The 19,527-nt window shown below is 40.7% G+C and overlaps 1 long non-coding RNA gene across 2 annotated transcripts; it reads left to right on the forward strand.

Annotated features, from left to right (window-relative positions):
* The first annotated feature begins 2,220 nt into the window (after positions 1-2,220).
* On the forward strand, positions 2,221-17,503 carry LOC129831145 (uncharacterized). 2 transcript variants are annotated; one of them, XR_008755674.1, is made up of 4 exons: positions 2,221-2,528; positions 5,101-5,147; positions 8,651-8,907; positions 15,409-17,503. It is a non-coding gene; the product is annotated as an uncharacterized LOC129831145 (long non-coding RNA). The 2 variants fall into 2 exon arrangements; XR_008755673.1 differs by having other exon boundaries at positions 2,222-2,629.
* The last annotated feature ends 2,024 nt before the right edge of the window (positions 17,504-19,527 follow it).

Raw genomic sequence — 19,527 nt, forward strand, 5'->3', positions numbered from 1 at the left:
GTTAATCATTTTAAACTTGGAAAAGAGACCCTCAAACCCAGACTTGGACCACACATCCACTCCACTGAATAGCAGGCTAGTGATTTATTTGCAATGCTTGCAGTTAGCCACTGATTTCTTCCAAACCACTCATTGTTGAATTTGCAATTTCCAACTTGTTGTGTAATGTTTATGTCCAATGGCCGATGAGCACCGATACTTTTTATCTATAATTTATCTTCAGTATTTCTCTTCATATGACAAGGATTAAAAAGGACTTGTCAGTAGATTGTTGACTTGATTCATGATGATAACTGCTAGCTAAGATCAGTCCAATCAAAGCTACTGTTGATATAATGTGATTTCATGTCATTTTATCTATGGCCAATGACCTTGAGCCTTCTTGGATGGGCACTTCTAATGTAACTCTATGGCAGAACCCAAGGGGCTTGAATTTTCGAGCTCTACCCTTAGATTTGGCGGTGACATAGTGTCCCCATGAGTGACAGAACAATGAGCCGATCACTGGCAACTAGAGAACATTACCAGCCCCTACACTCCGTATTTTCCGCTGGCTGCCCAACCACCACAGAAAGCACTGAGCTAGGCTGAAACACCTGCATTTTGAAGGCGCTGTCACTCAAGAAAGCAAAAAAGAGTCTGTGTTTGTATTCGGTTTGTGTTTTTACTAATAATTTACATTGTTTGCAAACTGATATGTGACACATATTAATGCCAAAATATCATGCAAAACAGGCAAAAATGTCTGGCTCAAAACAGGTGGAGCTCGGCCCTGAATGACGGGTGGCCACTGCATTACTGGCTTTAAAGGTTTTGAAAATCCATCTTAGAAATTGAACGAAATCTTGTGGGAAATATTTCAAATGACTATATACGCAGAAAATATTTTCGAAGATGCATAAATTAAACATCCAAACGCAACATAAGTGGTCTACACTCGCCCTCTGCTTCAAAATAATGAATTCGCTCGTGCTTCTTATGATTCTATCCACGTTAGTTTTCTCAGTCAGTCTTGTTAAAACAGTGTTCTCTATTTCATAGCGCATGCGTAGTAGTTTTTTGTTGTATACTTTTGCATGTATTTCTCACAGTGTATGGCTAAACGCACTGGTCTCGTCTGGTAGCGCGGATGATAAAAGAATAGTGTGACATTGCATGTGGTTTGCTGCTGTCTGCAAGGTTCTGAGATTGTGACATACGACCTGCCAAGTGTCTGCTTCTCACGCTGGTATCTTGGCAACGTGTGTCGCGCGCCTGCGTTTGTGTGTGTGTGTGACTGGAGGTTGGGGAGGAGGGAGGGGGGCGGGTCGGTTTGATAATGAACTTGAGTCATCTCATCACGATTCTGAAAGTCTCTTGTCAACTGCGATGGATCCGGGTTCCCATGCATTGCTGGGAGAAAAACGGGGCCATTGTGTATTATCCATAGCCCATTAGCCGCACTTTTAAAAGGAGCCCCGTGGCCGAGAGCGGTTTAGGCAAAACATGAAACAGTGGCTGTATTTATAAGGTGGTTTCCAGGAAAACATCCAAAAATTGAGAAGACAAGGACATCTTTTTTTCATTTATTCAAATCAACAATAAGGGCTGAGCCAGTAGCTACAATGACTGTTTGCTGGATTCGCCCCTTATTGAACAAATAGGCTATTCAAAGGGGGTTCTTAGCCCCAACCCCATGTGTGATTATCATGATAATCATGCAGCCAACCCAGACTGCCTCCCACAAACTCGCATTCTTGGAAGTCTGAACTTGGCTGACAGTTTAAATGCACTGTCCAACCCCTACGACCTAACGGACGCGCTCTAGTTTGCTATGCATGAATTGTTTCTGGTGGACATTTATGAAATATATTAATTCATGCATAAAAATATATTTCCCTTTGTTTTTCTCCATCAATAATTGTATTTATTTATCCAAGCCTATATCTTAGTTATAATTCAACGTTCACATGAATATACCCCCGTTGAATGTAGTTCTAAGCTATTTTGGTTACTTTTGGTCCAATATAGACCTCAGTATGTAGTCCTGTAAGCTATTACACGTTTGTTTGTGATGATTGATGTGTATAGGCCAGGGACAATCGGGTGCGTGTGTGAGAGAGAGAAAATGCGTGCGTATGTATGTATGCGATGCGGGAATGGGGAGGGGGTTGGAATGTTGCGACAGGTCCACATTGTCACTCCACGGATTTGTCTGGTTAATTTCAGAGGGTGGGGACAACGATGTTACCGCATTGAATCACAAAGGGGTGGGCCTTGGCAATGGTATATGATTTCTGACATACGAGATCCAGTCCATAACCAGTTTGGAAACAGTCGTATTGTCAGGTTGGAAGGCTAGGAAAACGGACAGCCCCAACTCTGCCTTTTACAAGGGGGAGGACAGGGCTGTCTGTGTGGGAAATATTGCTACTACGATAGCTGTGAAGAAACAGTGGGACCCGGTTGATTTAAAACGAATGGATGGTCCCAGGCGACGTCACCATCAACCGTCGCCACGAAGCTCGAGAATCTGCTGATACTATTCTGTAAGTGCTCATTTCGTTTACATCGCTCTGCTCATGCAGACAAGTCGGCAGTTGTGAGAGGCGCGTGACAACCCCACTAGATCCACCCTTGTCTTCTGAGGGTAAGAGTCGAACGTTATGGAATGAAATATCAACATACAGGCCTATTTGTGACCGATGTTGCCAGCGCAATGGCTTTATGCATATGGTAACTGTTCTACATTCTGTGTATGAGTAATGCATTATAGGTTCGGTGCTTGGCAAGAGGGATAGTCGCAGTCAATAGGGAACTATATAATAGAAACGGAAACAACGATTTGTGGGTTAAATCGATAGTTAAATAACAGTTGTGCATTTCTAATATTCACAAAACAGACGGGCTCTTCTCTCATGGGAAGGTAGAATGTGACCAACACAAGTATCTTAACACATGTAAGCCTTCTGTAGCCTATTGTTATCATGGAGATGCAGATATGATGAGAGTAGCCTATGTGAGCGACTGCGCATGATTCATTAGGCTATGTTGGACGATGCTATTCAGGGTAAGTTTGCCTTGGGTACGGAGTTGGAAGGTCACGCTGGCTTTCCACTTGGACGTTTTGCTGGTGTGGTCTGCGAATGTATGGCTGGTATAGCCTACATAGGCTCACTTCATTTTGGGAGATGATGAGAAGTACTTATTTGTACTCGCATGCTTCTCGTGACTGATATTTGCAGACTTATTTGAGGCTTTGTGGGTAAATCTATGAACGACCAATTGCAGAACTCACAAAATGCCGCGATACCATGAGTTCCTCTCACAAATGCCTTCCTGTTGTGTGGTCTATGCAGTGTTTGCGCCCTATGGTGATCTAATGGCAAAACGGAAACAGATATTATAGGCCTTACCATGATTACACATTCCATATGACTCCCCCATATGACGGAATAAGCTATCACTGTATAGGCCTAGACTACCAGATATAGGCCTACATTCAAACTTGCCTTGTCTGTCTAGGTATCAATTAAATCTAAGCCAACTTCTTCAACACACTATAGGCTATAACGTAAAAAAAATTCTGAATTGTTGTTTAATGTATAGGCCTATGTCTCCGCGTGTGGCTATGGAGAATTGAGCAAGGCTACCCAGACAATCCAAAAAATAATATTTGTATATGTTTGCTATGGACTTTTCAAAGGTTAGTGCATAAAATGGCCAAGAGAAAAAAGCATGTAAAGAGCAAAGATGATTACATGAAACCAGCTGCGCACGGACACAACACAACACATTGGCTCGAGCAGCATGGGGATTATAGAGCAAAGCCCTTATCGGGCCTGTTACGTAAATCGGAAAAGGGTGATTTCAAACATCCAATGTGCACTTTCTGTTTTCTGAAACAGACGATCTTGTTTAATGAATGGTTTACTTCCCAAACAGAAGGTCAGCATTTTCTCATGGCTATTAGTCCAATTTTTGCTTCGCTTTCACAACCGGCATGTAATTAGAAATAAATTGCGCATTTGTCAATTGAAATGTCTGCTTGTGAGCTGTGAAGTGGTGCTCGGGCGATTATTTTCTCGCGTCACCCCCCACTTGTGAAATGTATGATTACTAGGATTGTGGTATTTTGGGACTAACTCTCTTAAATCTGATTTGGAAAGAGGTTGATTAAAAACCTTTGGGATTGTGTATTGGGAGTAGGCCCAGTATTTTAACGTGACGTAGTTTTATGGCCTGAGCAAGACATAGGCCTATATAGTTTTTTTTTTAAATGTCCTATGATTTTTTGTGTTATTGTATTGCGCTCTGAAATTTAATAAAATAAAACATGTAAATAAAATAAAGTCTATATAGTTTTGTTCTATATTGAAAGATTAAATGCATAACTGTTAATAATATTACCATTAACTATTATATGTCCGTTATTATTAGTTATTCGTTACCAGTTATTAGTTATTATTATTATTAGGCTTGTTGTTATTATTGCTGTGTTATTCTGTTCTGAATAACGTTGTTTTATGCTAAACTGAAGATGATTTGATGTTGCTAATTTACATGTTGCTAACTAACATGGTAGTATTGTCGCCATGCCCTGTATTATGCAGTTACAATCAAGTTATAGGGGTAGTTAGCTATTGATGATGTTACGCAACGCATGGACGACAGAGTCATGACTGCTGCAAGGTATAAAGAACTATTGTTTTATAGTGGCCTATTATGGTCACCAATGGGGGTGGGATAAGAAACGTGTATTCGTGATTAGAAGCACTTGCCTGTAGGCTGCTTTAGGTGTAAAGTACTTGTTTTGTATTGGTTATTTGCGGGGTTGTCATTGACCATGCTTTAGACTGTTTGAATTGAACCTGACACGTGAGTCAGGAATTTTCACACGCACACGCACAAACACACGGACTTGGCTCACGCAGAAGCATGTGCGTCCTACTTCAGTTGTGTTTATTCCGATGCCTTTCCGTTTCCAATGGACGGCGATAGTTATCAGCAGTCCTATAAAATATATTTTAATGCGTTATTTTATCGCTGCGCCTGAATTATGAGCTTGCTTATTGTTATGTTCCATTTTCGCCCACTAACGTCTTGTTCCTTCCATTTCAGCACTTCGTCCCACGATATATGAGGGAGTACCATACAATGTTGCACAGGTAAACATCTTTTTTCAAGGACCGTTGATATAGGATAGGCCTAGACCATCATGCCATAAAAAGCGATTTGAACAACCAGTCAATTTGTTCCATGTTAGCCTAAAATGAACTTGAATGAATCCTTAATTTGTACACCTTGGCCTCTTAAAATCACTGAAATAAGCTATAAAGACAGAGGATATTCCAAAAGCACCTCAGAGAATGTATAATTCGTTTGATAGGCCTACCTGTGTAGCAGCCATCACATGACTCATGGGCAATAGGGTGTGAAACTAGCGAAATCACATCTGTTTCTCTGTGGGGACACTTCAAATGGGGCTGTGCGCATCATTAGAAATCGACATGTGACCATAGTTCTGCATGCAACGTGTTCAGTGTGTGTGCTCTTCAGATACATTTTCATAGTGCAAACTGAGACTTGATTTGTATGTCTCTGTCCTTGCCTTTCTCTCTCTCTTCCTCTCTCATCACGCGCGCACGAACACACATATAAATATATATATATATATATATATATATATATATATATATATATATATATATATATATATATATATATACACACACAAACATATATATGCGTATATGCATATATAACTTGTATGTCAAGGTATCACCATAATAAAAGCATGTAAATGTGTATTATTATAGGCCTATACGTTTAATATGTAGACCTACCAATATCATAATTCAAACGGAAAAATCATTGAAAGTAAGACGATAAAGGGGGGTTTGGCTTCCTCGTTGATATTTGTTCTTATAGTCGATAACGCAAAATAAAGAAAACCCTCCTCTTGAGCAGCAACACCAATCCACCCTTTCAATTATATGGATCACAGTCGAAAAACTTTCTAGACATCTTGACCGATATTCAAATGTGTAAACTTTCAAAGTGCTCTTGTCTTTCTAAAAGCAAAGGTGCTCTGACATTTAAAAAACAGGTTGAGTAATAGGCCTATATACTATTTCAAGAATCGCAGATGTTTGTATTGTTTGAATTGTCATAGGTTACAGAATTTGGTCCAAATAGTCAGCTTTGCCTAAATCAATTAAATCATCTTTTTTTGACTACGGTGTGTGTTTAGAGTATAATAATCATCTATCAGATATGTATGCAATCCATACTAATTTGACCCGATTAACGTGAATACTCAAGAATATGGACGAAATATTAATTGCGTTGTTACAGAAAATACCCCTATAAACTTATCGGAAAGTGCGTTTTAGTTGTGCGTCTTCCCTGTGAAAGATGTCTCTTCACCTGTTCTGCCAATGATGGTGAAGTGTTCATTTCTGTAAAGAGAATCCATTATATACAACCAATTTTATTATCGTAACAACAGGCTTCGAAATGAAGCTTTTCCGCAATCAATTTAATAGTGTAGGCATATGCAACATAAATACATTATTTTATTTGAAAATCATTTCTCAGGATTTAGTTTAATATTAACGGTTGAATTCAGTCACCAATTCCTCTTCATATTGGAATTGTGTAACTAGATGGGGTCAAATATTCGATTGAATATTAATACAGATACATATATGGAAGCGTATGTAATTGAAATTAGGCACTGTTGCGGCCAATGCACCGATTTTGCATTACACATTCCAATGGAAAAACGTTCTTAACATCGTTCAATTTAATAAAGTTTGTATTGAATCCAACAGTGATACATTTGCAGACAGAATTCCCTGCGTCTCAGGTGCATTATAACAGAATGAAACAAAAATGATGTAATTATTCAACACTTATTATTATTTATTTAAATAAATATACTAATATAAATATGTGTAATTACGATCATTGAATTGGCTATAATATGCTAAATAATCATTATAAGAATACAAAATAATAATAACACATTTCCTTCTATAAGGACCTTGACTTTGCCTAACTTATTGTGAAGGAAATATGTTTCTAAGTTTATGGTCTCAAAATGCCTGTCTCAACATCCCTATATATCTCAATAGTGCTTCCAATAACTCTCTATATTAAGAAATAATCTAAAGGTTATCTATGAAGTGCATTTCCGTCAATGTATTCTTAGCTTTTAGGTAGACTTTGTTTTACCAACCTCAGAATATATCATTAATCCCAAAGATTCAGATCAGGTAAGTGTGCTTAACAAATTATATTGGCCTACACAAGACACCAAGCCCCCAAAACAATGACATTAGAAACCCTGCAACAACAAAAAAAAGAGGCCTCTGCAAAGTAAGGTGGAAGGATATTGAAACCAATTCCAGACATGAAACAGAGAAGAGATGTTCAAAATGAAGAAGTGACTAACATAAACACAGCATGTGATAACCCTAAGATATTTCATTATGTTAACATACATAGTTATATAGATAGTATATTCATCAAGAGCTATTTGTTTATTGTTTGGGGTAAATGTCTTCTGAGAATACATTGGAAATTAATCCCTAATCAATACATCATTACATGAAAGGCTTCAAATTGCCGTGTGTGTGTGTTATACTGTGTGCTCTCTGTTGGCTGCTGTCATCTTGATGAGATGTCCCACCTTGCTGCAGACACACTGATTGAAAGGCTACGAGTTCTCTCTGGCTTCCTCCCTTTCTCTGGCGTCATCCCTCTCTCTCTCACACGCTCTCTCACTCTTATGCTCATGAAACACTCATCATTTCTTTGACTGAAAAAGAACATGAAGCAACAAGGATGATCTTTGTTGAATCTGATGATAGCAAAGAGAGGTGCTCTGTATGTGTGTGTTCTCTGTTGATCTCCATGGATTTGAACAACAAAGGGGTACAAGCAAAAACACACCTACGCCATTTTGTTCCAGCAGTGGTGAATAACAGTCTAACGAAGTGGCTGTAGGTTTCTATTGTAGTGATTAATAACGGGCCATACTGATAGGCCTATGCCAGTGCCATGGTATTTTACTAAGGATTTGCTATATGATATCGGTTGTGATTTTCTAAGTGAGTCATTGAACAAGCACACCTCGCATTCTGATCGCGGATTGGATGTCAGGTTGGAAGTCAAGTGAAGTTTATTTAGGACCAGTAAATGGAAGTCTTATGATGTTCAATTGATCTCATCATTTAAAAATAGCCGTGTTGATTTTGTTATAATACAGGCCTGCTATAGTAGATACTTCCGGCCACATTACAAGAGCAAGCTTGTTGTGCCCTTTGACAATGGTTGATTTAAATAGAATTCCCACGCTTGGTAACATGATTTGTCTCAATATTAACAACATGATTAGTAAATTACTAGACAAATAATAGGAAGAAAAGCTTGTCCTGCATATCGAGGCAGACTGGACATCTGTAGACTACTGATTGTAAGGTTGTGTGGCAGTGTATTTGGTAACATTGTTTAAGATGTTAGAATTCTGTGATATTTGTTTTTCTTTGCTATTGAAAGCTTTTCTCCTCCATTACAAAACCTACTGTGTGTTTGTCCACTCACTCTTCACATTCAATACTTTGCCATAATAACAGTGCATCATTTGTTTATACCTCGTCTACAGGTGTGTGTGTATCCCAGCCTAGCTGCTACTACTCTTCGCTGAGTGGGTCCGGGATGGCCCGAGGGGTTGGCTGTTATCTTTGGTTATCTAGCTGTATGAGTGGTGTACATTCTTCATAAAGCTAGATAACCGAAAGTAACAAGAATCCCATTACACTCCTGCGAGGCCGGGCTCTTGTGCCAACTCAAAAATGGGCGACGCTCGCGAGGAAGTAACTCTGGCGTTTGTGCCCAGCCGACCAATCAGAAGACTTAAAGGTACAGTATAATGTCAGACTCAATTGTCACTAAGGTAAGCTCACATGAGCATGTGCAGTAAGTTTTGGGGATATATGTGTATCGGAGTTAAGAGCGTACCGTAAACTCACTCCACAGCGAGCTTGAAATGTCGCTGACGGAGCCTTCCAAGAGGGATCTTTTGTACTGCTTAATCGGTTCGCATGTCGTCAAAGAGGGCGGTCGCGTGTGTTGCGAAGCAGAGAATCACTGGTTCAAGCTCAGTATGGGGCAGTCGGACAGTGGAGGAAGCTACTGTAAGCTGTTAGCAGCAGACTCACCCCGTTAAAAAAAATATATATATATTGTTGAAAAACATGGCCCAAATAAGGGGACTGGTGTATAGCTTTCACAACTAGTTTTGGGATGATTGTTTTAGGCTCATTGATATCCTTTGTCAGTGTGTATTCTTGTGGATTTAAGTTAATGAGGCTTCGAATTGGCAGAAGAGATAAGGCATTATGGTTTGATATACAGCATGAAACATAGTTAAGCAGTTCATGGCGCAACTTTCTGAAAGGTGTAGCTGTACGAGTAACGGTGATAATTCGATTACTATCAGTATTGTCAACACTGACAAATAAAGCAAGGAGAGCGAGACAGAGAGAAATTGTGCGAGATACCTAGCTGTTTCTCTACTGCAGTGATCGAGTAAAAGACATCACTCCGGCACAAAGACCACCCTCAGACTTTTCTCCTCCATCTACAAGCAAAAGATGGTCCAAATGTCTCACCATTCACTGGCCGAGCTAGCCAGTAAGTTAGCGATTCAAGTAAAAAAAATACAAGCATTTTTGCCATACACCATTGACTCCTCTCAACCATACACACACACACACACACACACACACACACACACACACACACACACACACACACACACACACACACACACACACACACACACACACACACACACACACACACATTTAGCCAGAGCTTGGCCTCCTGACAGACATTTCTTTCTTCTCTCTCTGATTCTGGCTCTTACTCCCTCACTACTCTCTCTGCCTCACCCTCTTTCTTTCTGCCTCCTCCTCTCTCTCTCTCTCTCTCTCTGTCTCCCCCTCTCTGTCTCTGTACGCCACCCTCACCGCTTAGAGATTAAGGAAGCAAGAAGTGGATCCAGTAGAATGAGTAGACATACAGTACATGTATAGATGGATTTCTGCGAACATACAGACATACTTCCATGCAAACACACACCCCAATCTGCGGTATTCACACAGTAAGCATACCGTACACATATAATCCAAGCATCTTCATATCGACCTGCGTCACTAATGTCAGGGTCTCCAGAACGGCTGCTTATTTTGCATACTGTACTTTTCAAGCTCGGGCCGAGGGCCCTTAGACGGCAGGTACCACCTCAAGTGGCAATTAGTGGCGCCATTCATTTACCCATGCGGCACCCCCCTCTCTAAAAACATACTCTACCCTGCTCCTCTTTCCCTGTCTCTCACCTACCACACTCTTGTTCACAAAGAGGCGTCCATCTTACATGCTTTGACTAAAATCAAGAACTTATCTCACGGTTTTGCTCTAAGGAGAGGCAGTGAGGGAGCTTAGCTTTTCTCCTCCAGCCCTGTGTTTTTTCCTCTTGTACAAAGTGTACAGTGTTTGCTGATTCATTTGCCGTTCACTTGGGGGAAAAAAGTGTCCGTCTATTTGTTCGGTGATTCTTTTGTTAGTTTTATTAGCTGATTAGTCGATTTAGGTTAGTTCTATTTCCACTGGTCTGATTGTTTTGTGTGGTGAGGCTAGTTCCATGTAGTTGTTTCTCTGGTGTTTGAAAGTGTTAGAATATATCGTTTTTAAATCCTGGTCAAATCTGAAGGTGATGTATTATAAATTGGTAGTTTTGTTGACTTCAATGCCATGCAATATAAGTGTGGCCAGCTTTTACGAAACTGAAGTGGCCCCAGCGAGTCAGAGGCCCCAAGCAAATGCGTATTGCTCAAGAGCCCAACCCACAACATCCCTCTGCTCTGCTTAGATCAACTGTATGCTGTGCTAATCAAGCTTCAAAGTATTTGGTTTGCGGATTAAACACAACTGATTTGCAGTTATTTGATTATTTCTAGTGCTAGCCGTAGCTGGACAGTGCTAAGTATTGTAGCATAAATTGTCCACATAGATGGGGGTATTGTGTAAATGATCTGTAGAAAAAGTGACTGTCACTGGACCTGTTAGTACACTCAGTCTTTGCAATACTTGTAGCCGCACTCGCATCTCTGTTCCCTTTTTGTATACATTGGTGCCATTTGAAGATTGAATTTGTTAGTTGATTGAGTTTCCCTATTCATTAGATTTGATGTTTGGTGAGCTTTTTGAAATACTTGCCTCTGCACTGTAATCCCAATGGAACAGCTGTTGGTTAAAGATGGAGATTCTAACAAGGAAATAGCAATCAGCCATAGCGATTGTTTGTTGATTCGACAAAAGATCTGCGCCAGTCTTTTTGCTCTAGTATGAGCCACCGTACTTTTTCCTTCCACACTGCCGCCTGCAGTGAAAGAGGATTTTTATCCCACGTTTCTGATTTCTTTCTCACTCTCTCTCTGTCATTCATTTCATTTTATTCTCCTCGTTTTTTCCCAGCCTGGATTCTCAGATGGTTGGTTCTGATTTGCATGTATTTGCATAATTAATGTAATTTGCATGCTCAGGGGCAGACCATACCATGAGGACGAGTATGTTGGCTGTGTGTGTGTGTGTGCGTGCGTGTGCGCATATGTAGATATTGCGCGTGTGGAATATAGCAAAAATAGTCAGGTCATCTTGTTGTTCATCCATAGTGTGTATATCAAATGTTAATTGTTTTTTGTGCACATTTTGACATATACATCTCCTCCAAATATGAATACTGTAGTAATTATTTAAGAATGCGCGATATGTGTCAGTGTACGGATGTTTGTGTGTGTGTGAGTGCATGTGCGTGAACCTGAGCAAGACATGCAGGCATGTCCCACTCATTGGCCAGTAGACCTGACAATCATCTCTTCCTCTATCCCTCCCATCCCCCTATCATCCTGTCCTGGTAACCATTCTGTAATGCACTGACTAAATGAAAGAGATTCACTTCTCTATCCCAGCATCCTTCACTCTCTCCCTCCCTCCCTAGTTTGCCCCCTTCTCCTGCACAACGAGTCACAGCCCTGCTGCCACCATCTTAGAATAGGACTAGGACTGGCACAAAATGGCAGTAAGTAAAAATAACATAGGTAGTGTTATTTTAGCGTCCTATTCCTAACCCCCTTCCACCCATCGCGCTTTGGCCCCCCCTCGCCTTCCCGCGCCATTGGCTGCCTCGAGACGGCGTTAATTACTGGCAGTGTGTTAATTGCATAGATCGCACCGAGGGACATGGGAGGAGGGGATGTGATTTGAGTTAATCACGAAGCCACTCAATTTTTTTTATGTCTTTTAAGCTGGCATTCTGAGGGGCAGCTGTGGTCTTCTTCATTCTCATGCAGTGATCGTTGTGCCCTTTGCGATGAGGCTGCAAATGGCGTCGTTCAGCCATTTTGTGAATTTGTAACCGCTTGAGAAGAGGAATTTATTTTACCTGACTTATTTCGGCGACATTAATTCAATCAATTGAGGGTGTTTTAATTAGGAGTGCATATTAATGACTTAACACTGTGGGTCTATTTGCATATTGGGCATACAAGCGTTCTATATTCATGGAGCATGTAGATGAGAATGGTTAGATCATGTGAAAGATAACCAGCTACACACATCTATACACATCATTTTATCAACACAAACCACTGTGTATACATGCATAGACACTAGACACACACCCACACACACACACACACAGTCTACAATACCCTCACACAGAATATTAACTCAAAAATCTTGAGCACATGCCTTAATACACTCACACAATTTTACAAATATACATAAAACTATATTTTGTACACAGAGTTATTGGACATTTGATCCACTGACAGTTGATGCAAGGACAGTTCTTATTTCAACTGAACTTTTGGGAAAAGTAGAGTAACACCCCTTTTACTAGCAAGTATTTCATGTCGTCAAGTGACAGAATTGGTTTAATTCGGAGAATAACTACTATATGAGTTTAGAGGAAACCGGTCGAAGCTGGATGCACCAACGGACATACCAAGAAAATGAAGTCACACACACTGACAAGATGTTCTCCAATGTCTGGTAAGACAATTAACACTTCTAGTAGTGTTGATCACTCTGTCCAAGTTCTGGGAAACTCAAGGGGCCAACTTGGGAGGAGAGAAGTGGAGCAGACAGAAAGAGAAATGAGGAGGAGGGAGCTCCGTAAGAGAGCAGAGTGAATGAGAGATGGGGGAGAGAGAGGGAAAGAGTGAAGGAAAGAGGAAGGAAGGGGAGACCGATGAGGAGAGAGGGGAGACAGTGAAGTCTCAATAGCGAGTGGCTTTCTTTGTGTTTCCGTGTGAGGTTTATTTTGGGAGAGGGGGGTGGGGTGGTTCAGCCTTGCTCAGCGCAGCCAACAAGCAGAGCATTGTCCTCCGTTGGTGCGGCGGCACTTGTGGCATAACGCCATTATTTAGGCCAGTGGAGGGATAGGGGTCTGGAGACCAGCTTAACCAAAACGCCAATTAGACCCGGCTCGCCCTGATTAATGGAAGGGGAGGATTGGCAAACAATGCTGCCCATTGTCATGGTAACCCCCCCTCCTCCGGACCCCCCCCCCCCCCCCACCACCACCACCTTTGTTTGCCATAGGAGTGCTTAGAAGCCTTAGATTAACATGGTGCTCTTGTGTAGCCAGTTCTTCACCCTCTCCTCGTCACATGAATCCCTAGTTTAGGAACTGGAGTTGAAGAACTGAAGTTGAGGAACAGAGTTTTCCCTTGCTGTCAAGTTGACTTTCAAGTAGACTAGACACACATACATGCACACACACACACACACGTCATATTATCCCTTCATAATGCAAAATATCAACATTCTGATTTGTTTGAAAGCAAACAAGATGGAATCAAATAAATACAATTAAAGTTGGACTTGTAATAAGAATGATATTTGTATTGTATTAATATGTTACAACATTAATGTTACACTATAAATCCTTTTAAAATATTTGGATGACGAAGTAAGAGAATTAGGTCGTCGCACTGAAACAGTATTCCCTCAAATGTTTTGTTGGCGTTACAGCTTAGTGTTAATCACAGCATGTCTAATACTGGGGTCCACATTTCCATACGTCCTACTTTATTGTTTATTTAAAGCGTATGCACTGAATAATTAGCTCGTCGCGTACTCCAATCAGGGGCATGCAAATGTTGGTTGCCATGGTGACCTCATCAGGGCCCCCCGCCAGCCGCAAACAGGACATAGACAAATAAAGCGTGGGAAAACACTAAGGGGCTTAGACAATGACAGTGGTGTGGCGATGGAGACTGTGTTGGGAATGGATGAGGATGGGAGGGAGGTGGAGGGGCGAAGTAACTGGGTGTGTGTCTGTCGGGATGGGATGGGGTGGGGTGGTGCAGCTTGTGTCTGGACTGTAGTTACTAGACATGTGTGCCTCAATGGGGGGGGGGGGGTGTAAAGGCATATTGCAGACCTGTCTAGCTAGGTCTGTGTGTGTGAGGATGGGTGTCCAGCTGAGGACAAGTGTATCAAGTCAGAATATTAAATATATCTCAACATAAATGGCAGCTGTACTATAAAGTATATGACATATTTAATGTTAAGACACATGCATAGAGATATATACCATTTCAGAAAATCCTATAGCTATATGTAATATTACCATAGGGCTTCGGATTAGTAATGTATTTTAGTTTTTTTTGCAATCTCCAAATCCTCCTGGTGTTTGAGTCTCTTCACATGACCCATTTCTAAGGTTGGTAGAACTTTAGGCCTGGCCCCATTCCGATCCAATAGCAACCCTCCCTTCTCTAGGCCCTTGACGAGTTGTCTTAGGAGACCTGAAAGGACTGTGTTCATGTAGGCCTACGTGATGTAATATGACCGGATGCTCCACCTGGCACCATATTTGTTTTTATTCATTTAACCAGGTAGGCTAGTTGAGAACAAGTTCTCATTTACAACTGCGACCTGGCCAAGATAAAGCAAAGCAGTGCGACACAAACACAGAGTTACACATGGAATAAACAAACATATTCAATAATACAATAAAAAAGTCTATATACAGTGTGTGCAAATGAGGTAGGATAAGGGAGGTAAGGCAATAAATGGGCCATAGTGGCGAAATAATTACAATATAGCAATTAAACACTGAAGTGATAGATGTGCAGAAGATGAGTGTGCAAGTATGCATTGCAATCCTTGTAGTGTAGATCCACTCACACACACAGGGGGTCCATGAAAGGGAGTCAATTCTTGACTCAAATTGAATCCTATTCTAACCAAAAATCCCCCTCTGCTTCGCCCTACTACTTCAAGCTTGCCTGTTAGACCCACGAAAAGGGGCACTTTTTAACCTCTGCCCTTCTTCAATCCCCCTAGGTGACCCATCACATTGAAGTTATGTCACAGCCAGTCCACCACCTTCCAACGGCCAGCCCACCTCACCAATGGTGATGTCCATTTCTGAACGTAGTGGTGCCGACCTGACCTAAATGGAACCGGATTGGCTCCTCTTCCATTTTCTTCTGTCCCAATATTTAAACCTGGAGCACTTTGTGGACGTTCAACGATCTCCTTTTGGTTGGGGTGAACTTTAGGCACATGCCTGGACATGCCTGACAAACTGAACATCGGGTAATGTACTGTTGGGTCATGGATACCAGTGGATACTCAACCACAGCTGCCTCTGTGGGCCTAATCCCCAGACCGTCTTTGGATGCACCAATCAAAGGAGAAATTGAAATGGACTACTGTGCACGAGTGTGTCTCTCTCCTACAACTAACTGACTGGATACATGGACAGAAATGGAGGGTGTGAGACGTGTGTGTTCTGTGTTGTGATGGTACACTGTCTTCTCTGAGATGGCTCTACACACAGCTGTGTCTGTCACATCTGCAATGCATTCGACACGGGTCAGCATGCTGATCTGTTCATGTGTGCTGTGCTTGTTTGTCTTAAGTGCATACACTTTGAGTCACCCTCACTCAGCGCAAGTTCTGTTCTGGGATTGTAAGCCACACACACACATCACAGTAAATGTATTTTAACCTCCTTATTTATCATGTGCTTATGCTACCTGGCAAAAATAATATTTGACACTGGAGGAGGTTGTATGGTTTAGTAGTAGAATCGCACTGCACCACTGATTTTATTATCAAGGAGAGGTTACAACTGGCAAGTAAGTATATTTTATTGGACAGCCCACATATTATTCAGATTATGTATGTATAGATAGAACACGTACAATTAATTAAAATAGAAACATAGAAATGTGCTAATTGAGTGGTTTAAACAATTGTAGTATAACAATCCGAGTAGGACGATTACTTATGTGTTGTTTAGTTAGAATTTCTCAAATTATTTTCAAAGTGTGAAAATTTGTTTTTATTTTGTGTATATTATTTCTATGCATCTTTTGAAACCTATGCAAATGAATCCACAAAGTAGATATTTTATAATTTGCTAATGATGATCATTCAAATTCTCAGAGGGTTTAGATTTTCCCCCAGACAATCTGTTATATGCTGTAGGGTGATGTGAGAGATTAGAAATGAAAGTGCAATTCCAGACAGTAAAATATGTTGGGATTTTACAGCGTTTTTCTCAACTGATTTGGATTTTTATATATTTTTTACAAGTGTATCAATATCAAAATATAAACATTGGAATGTTTCATTTGCTTAATTGTACAGGGACATCTATAGATCTTAAATTCATGGATTGACTAGAAAGTTACATATACAGATTTCCAAACAATTATTTTGGTGTGAAAAAATGTGAACATTTTTACTCTATGCAACTTTTATACTTTAACTTTTTGTAATAAATAATATGACTATCATTCGGAGCAACTGCAATTCATATTTTGATTTATGTCACGCTTTTGAGGATTAACTTCCACAATGTTGAAAATGTTTCATATTTTTGCACTGTTTCAGACTTCATTTGAGAAACTATACAATGGCTGTATACTAAATATGTTTGATAGCGTGATGTACTGTACGGTTTAACAACAATGTGTACTCTACATGAACAACAAATGTGTACTATATGAGCAAAGTATGTAATAGCCTGTAAATATACTGTATGTTATCAAGACCACACTATATGTAGTTGGTTATGGGCAATCTTTTGTGAGGAATGTGCAATCAGAGTGCATGTAAACAGTCAGCGTGAAGTGTGTGTAGAATTATGTACCATGTAGAAAGCAAGAGTTCAATAGATAGAATGTGTGTGGAGGCAGACACTACGTTGAGGGTGAATGCAATGTTTTAATGACAATGTTGGATTTTAAAGAGATGTTTGCATGAGTGCACTATGGCCCACAAGATCATAGACTACATTAGGCATGTTTGCAAATGACCTGTGAATCCTGACTGTAGGGGACTGACTCATTCTTGTACCATGGACCGTGTACTATGTACGATGAAGTCAACACAATAAATGTTTACGTTTAAAAAGGCAAAAACACAATTGTCTATCTGGAATTTCTATCTATTCAGTCTGTTTTTCATTGAACCCATATCTTTGAATCAACTCGTAGCTCAGTGTAAGTTTGCATTGAGAATTCAGAGAGGAAAAAAAGTGACATAGCAAAGGGATCATGAGTATTTCCGCAGTAAGAAAGATACCTGGAGTGACAGTATTCCAAGATCCAGGGCCTGGAGCGTATACTGGATGAAAGAAATAGTACTTTAGAGTCAAATCAAATAACTCCCTGAACATCTTATTGTAACCAGGTTTCTACAGTAGAGTGCACTTGTTTCTTCAGCAGGCCTACGGTTGCTGTCATATTGAGGGACAGTTTTCAGTGTCAACCAAGGAGCCATGTGTTCAGACGGGAACATAAGCACACAGACAAATGATCAATGTTTACACGGTTGCGCAATTTTCGAGCAACCACGGGCCGCATCTGGGCAATATCTGGGACACGGCGACATGGCCGCCTGTAAGGAAGCAAGGGCCAGTGGAACAGCTGCTATGTTATCATCAGAACTAAGAAAAGCAGTACCATTTTACAGGCAGTTCTTTTGTGTCAATAGTTGGCTACCAACTTAACGGCTTTATTTTTTTGTTATATATTATGCAGCAATCCTGCCTTTTTTATGCATATACCACCACTTCCAAGTAACGATACTGACACTCCAGCTTGTGCACCTGCCTTTGGAGCACAGGGTTGCTGGTTTGATCCTAGGCAGAGTCAATTACCCTGATTGGTACATTGGTGTCAGAAGTGGGATCCATTCACAGGCATATACAGCTAAGATGCAGAGGTACTTGTTGAAGCACAGAGATGAGCTTCCCGGAGGAGGAAGTGGAAATAGTGTAGCAATACTATTTGATAATCACAATTGTATTTCCTTGAATCTGACCTTCTCATCCAATGAGATTTGAGAAAAAGGAGATGAGTGAGGACACAGGGAATCAAGGAAATTAGATTCTCCCACTGTCCACTTCCAAAAAACTTGACTCAATGCGGACTGCGATTAGTGTGCTCGCCTGAGGAGCACAGGGCTACCGTTTTGATCCTAACCAGATCCAACTGTCCTCTGACTTTACGACAATACATTACGAGTGCTTCAATAGTTTCCTCTATCACTAACACAATCATAGAAAGTGTTACAGTCATGTTGCCAATAGCACTAACAATATTTTTGAAAGTTTGTAACTTAATGCGATTCTGTGTCTTCATGTTTTAATGCCAAGACATACTATACTGCACAAAAATAGAAATCCAACATGCAACAATTATTTATGTTTTACTGAGTAACAGTTCATATGAGGAAATAAATTAAATAAATTCTTTAGGTCCTAATCTATGGATTTCACATGACTGGGCAGGGGCGCAGCCGTGCTTCTAGCCCCTATGCAACTTTGCAGTATTTCTTTTTTTCTTTTCTTACATTGTTACCCCAGAATTTTCTTTGTGTTATTACATACAGCCGGAAAGAACTGTTGGATATCAGAGCGCCGGTAACTCACCAGCATTACGACCGGGAAAACGACTTTCCCGAATTGGATCCTTTGTTCATACCCCCCAGGGCAATAGAAGTGATTCCACAGGTTGCTCCAAAACACCGCCGGCGGAGAAGAGGTATTCAGAGTGGACTTCTAGTCCGACTCAGGAGGCGCGCACACCATCCACTGCTTCCGAGTATATTACTCGCTAATGTTCAGTCTCTGAATAATAAAGTTGATGAGCTCAGGGCAAGGATTTTCTTCCAGAGAGACATCAGGTATGTTTCACTGAAACATGGCTCCCTCGGGATATACTGTCTGAGTCCGTACAGCCATTTGGGTACTCTGTTCATCGCGCAGACAGGAATTAATATATCTCCGGGAAGAAGAAAGGTGGGGTGTTCGTTTCATGATTAACTACTCATGGTGTGATTGTGATAACATACAGGAACTCAAGTCCTTTTGTTCACCTAGAATACTTCATAATCAAGTGCTGACCGTATTACCTCCCAAGGGAATTATCTTTGTGTATAGTCACA

The sequence above is a fragment of the Salvelinus fontinalis genome, chromosome 32, assembly GCF_029448725.1.
Source record: "Salvelinus fontinalis isolate EN_2023a chromosome 32, ASM2944872v1, whole genome shotgun sequence".
In the NCBI taxonomy this organism is placed as follows: Eukaryota; Metazoa; Chordata; class Actinopteri; order Salmoniformes; family Salmonidae; genus Salvelinus; species Salvelinus fontinalis.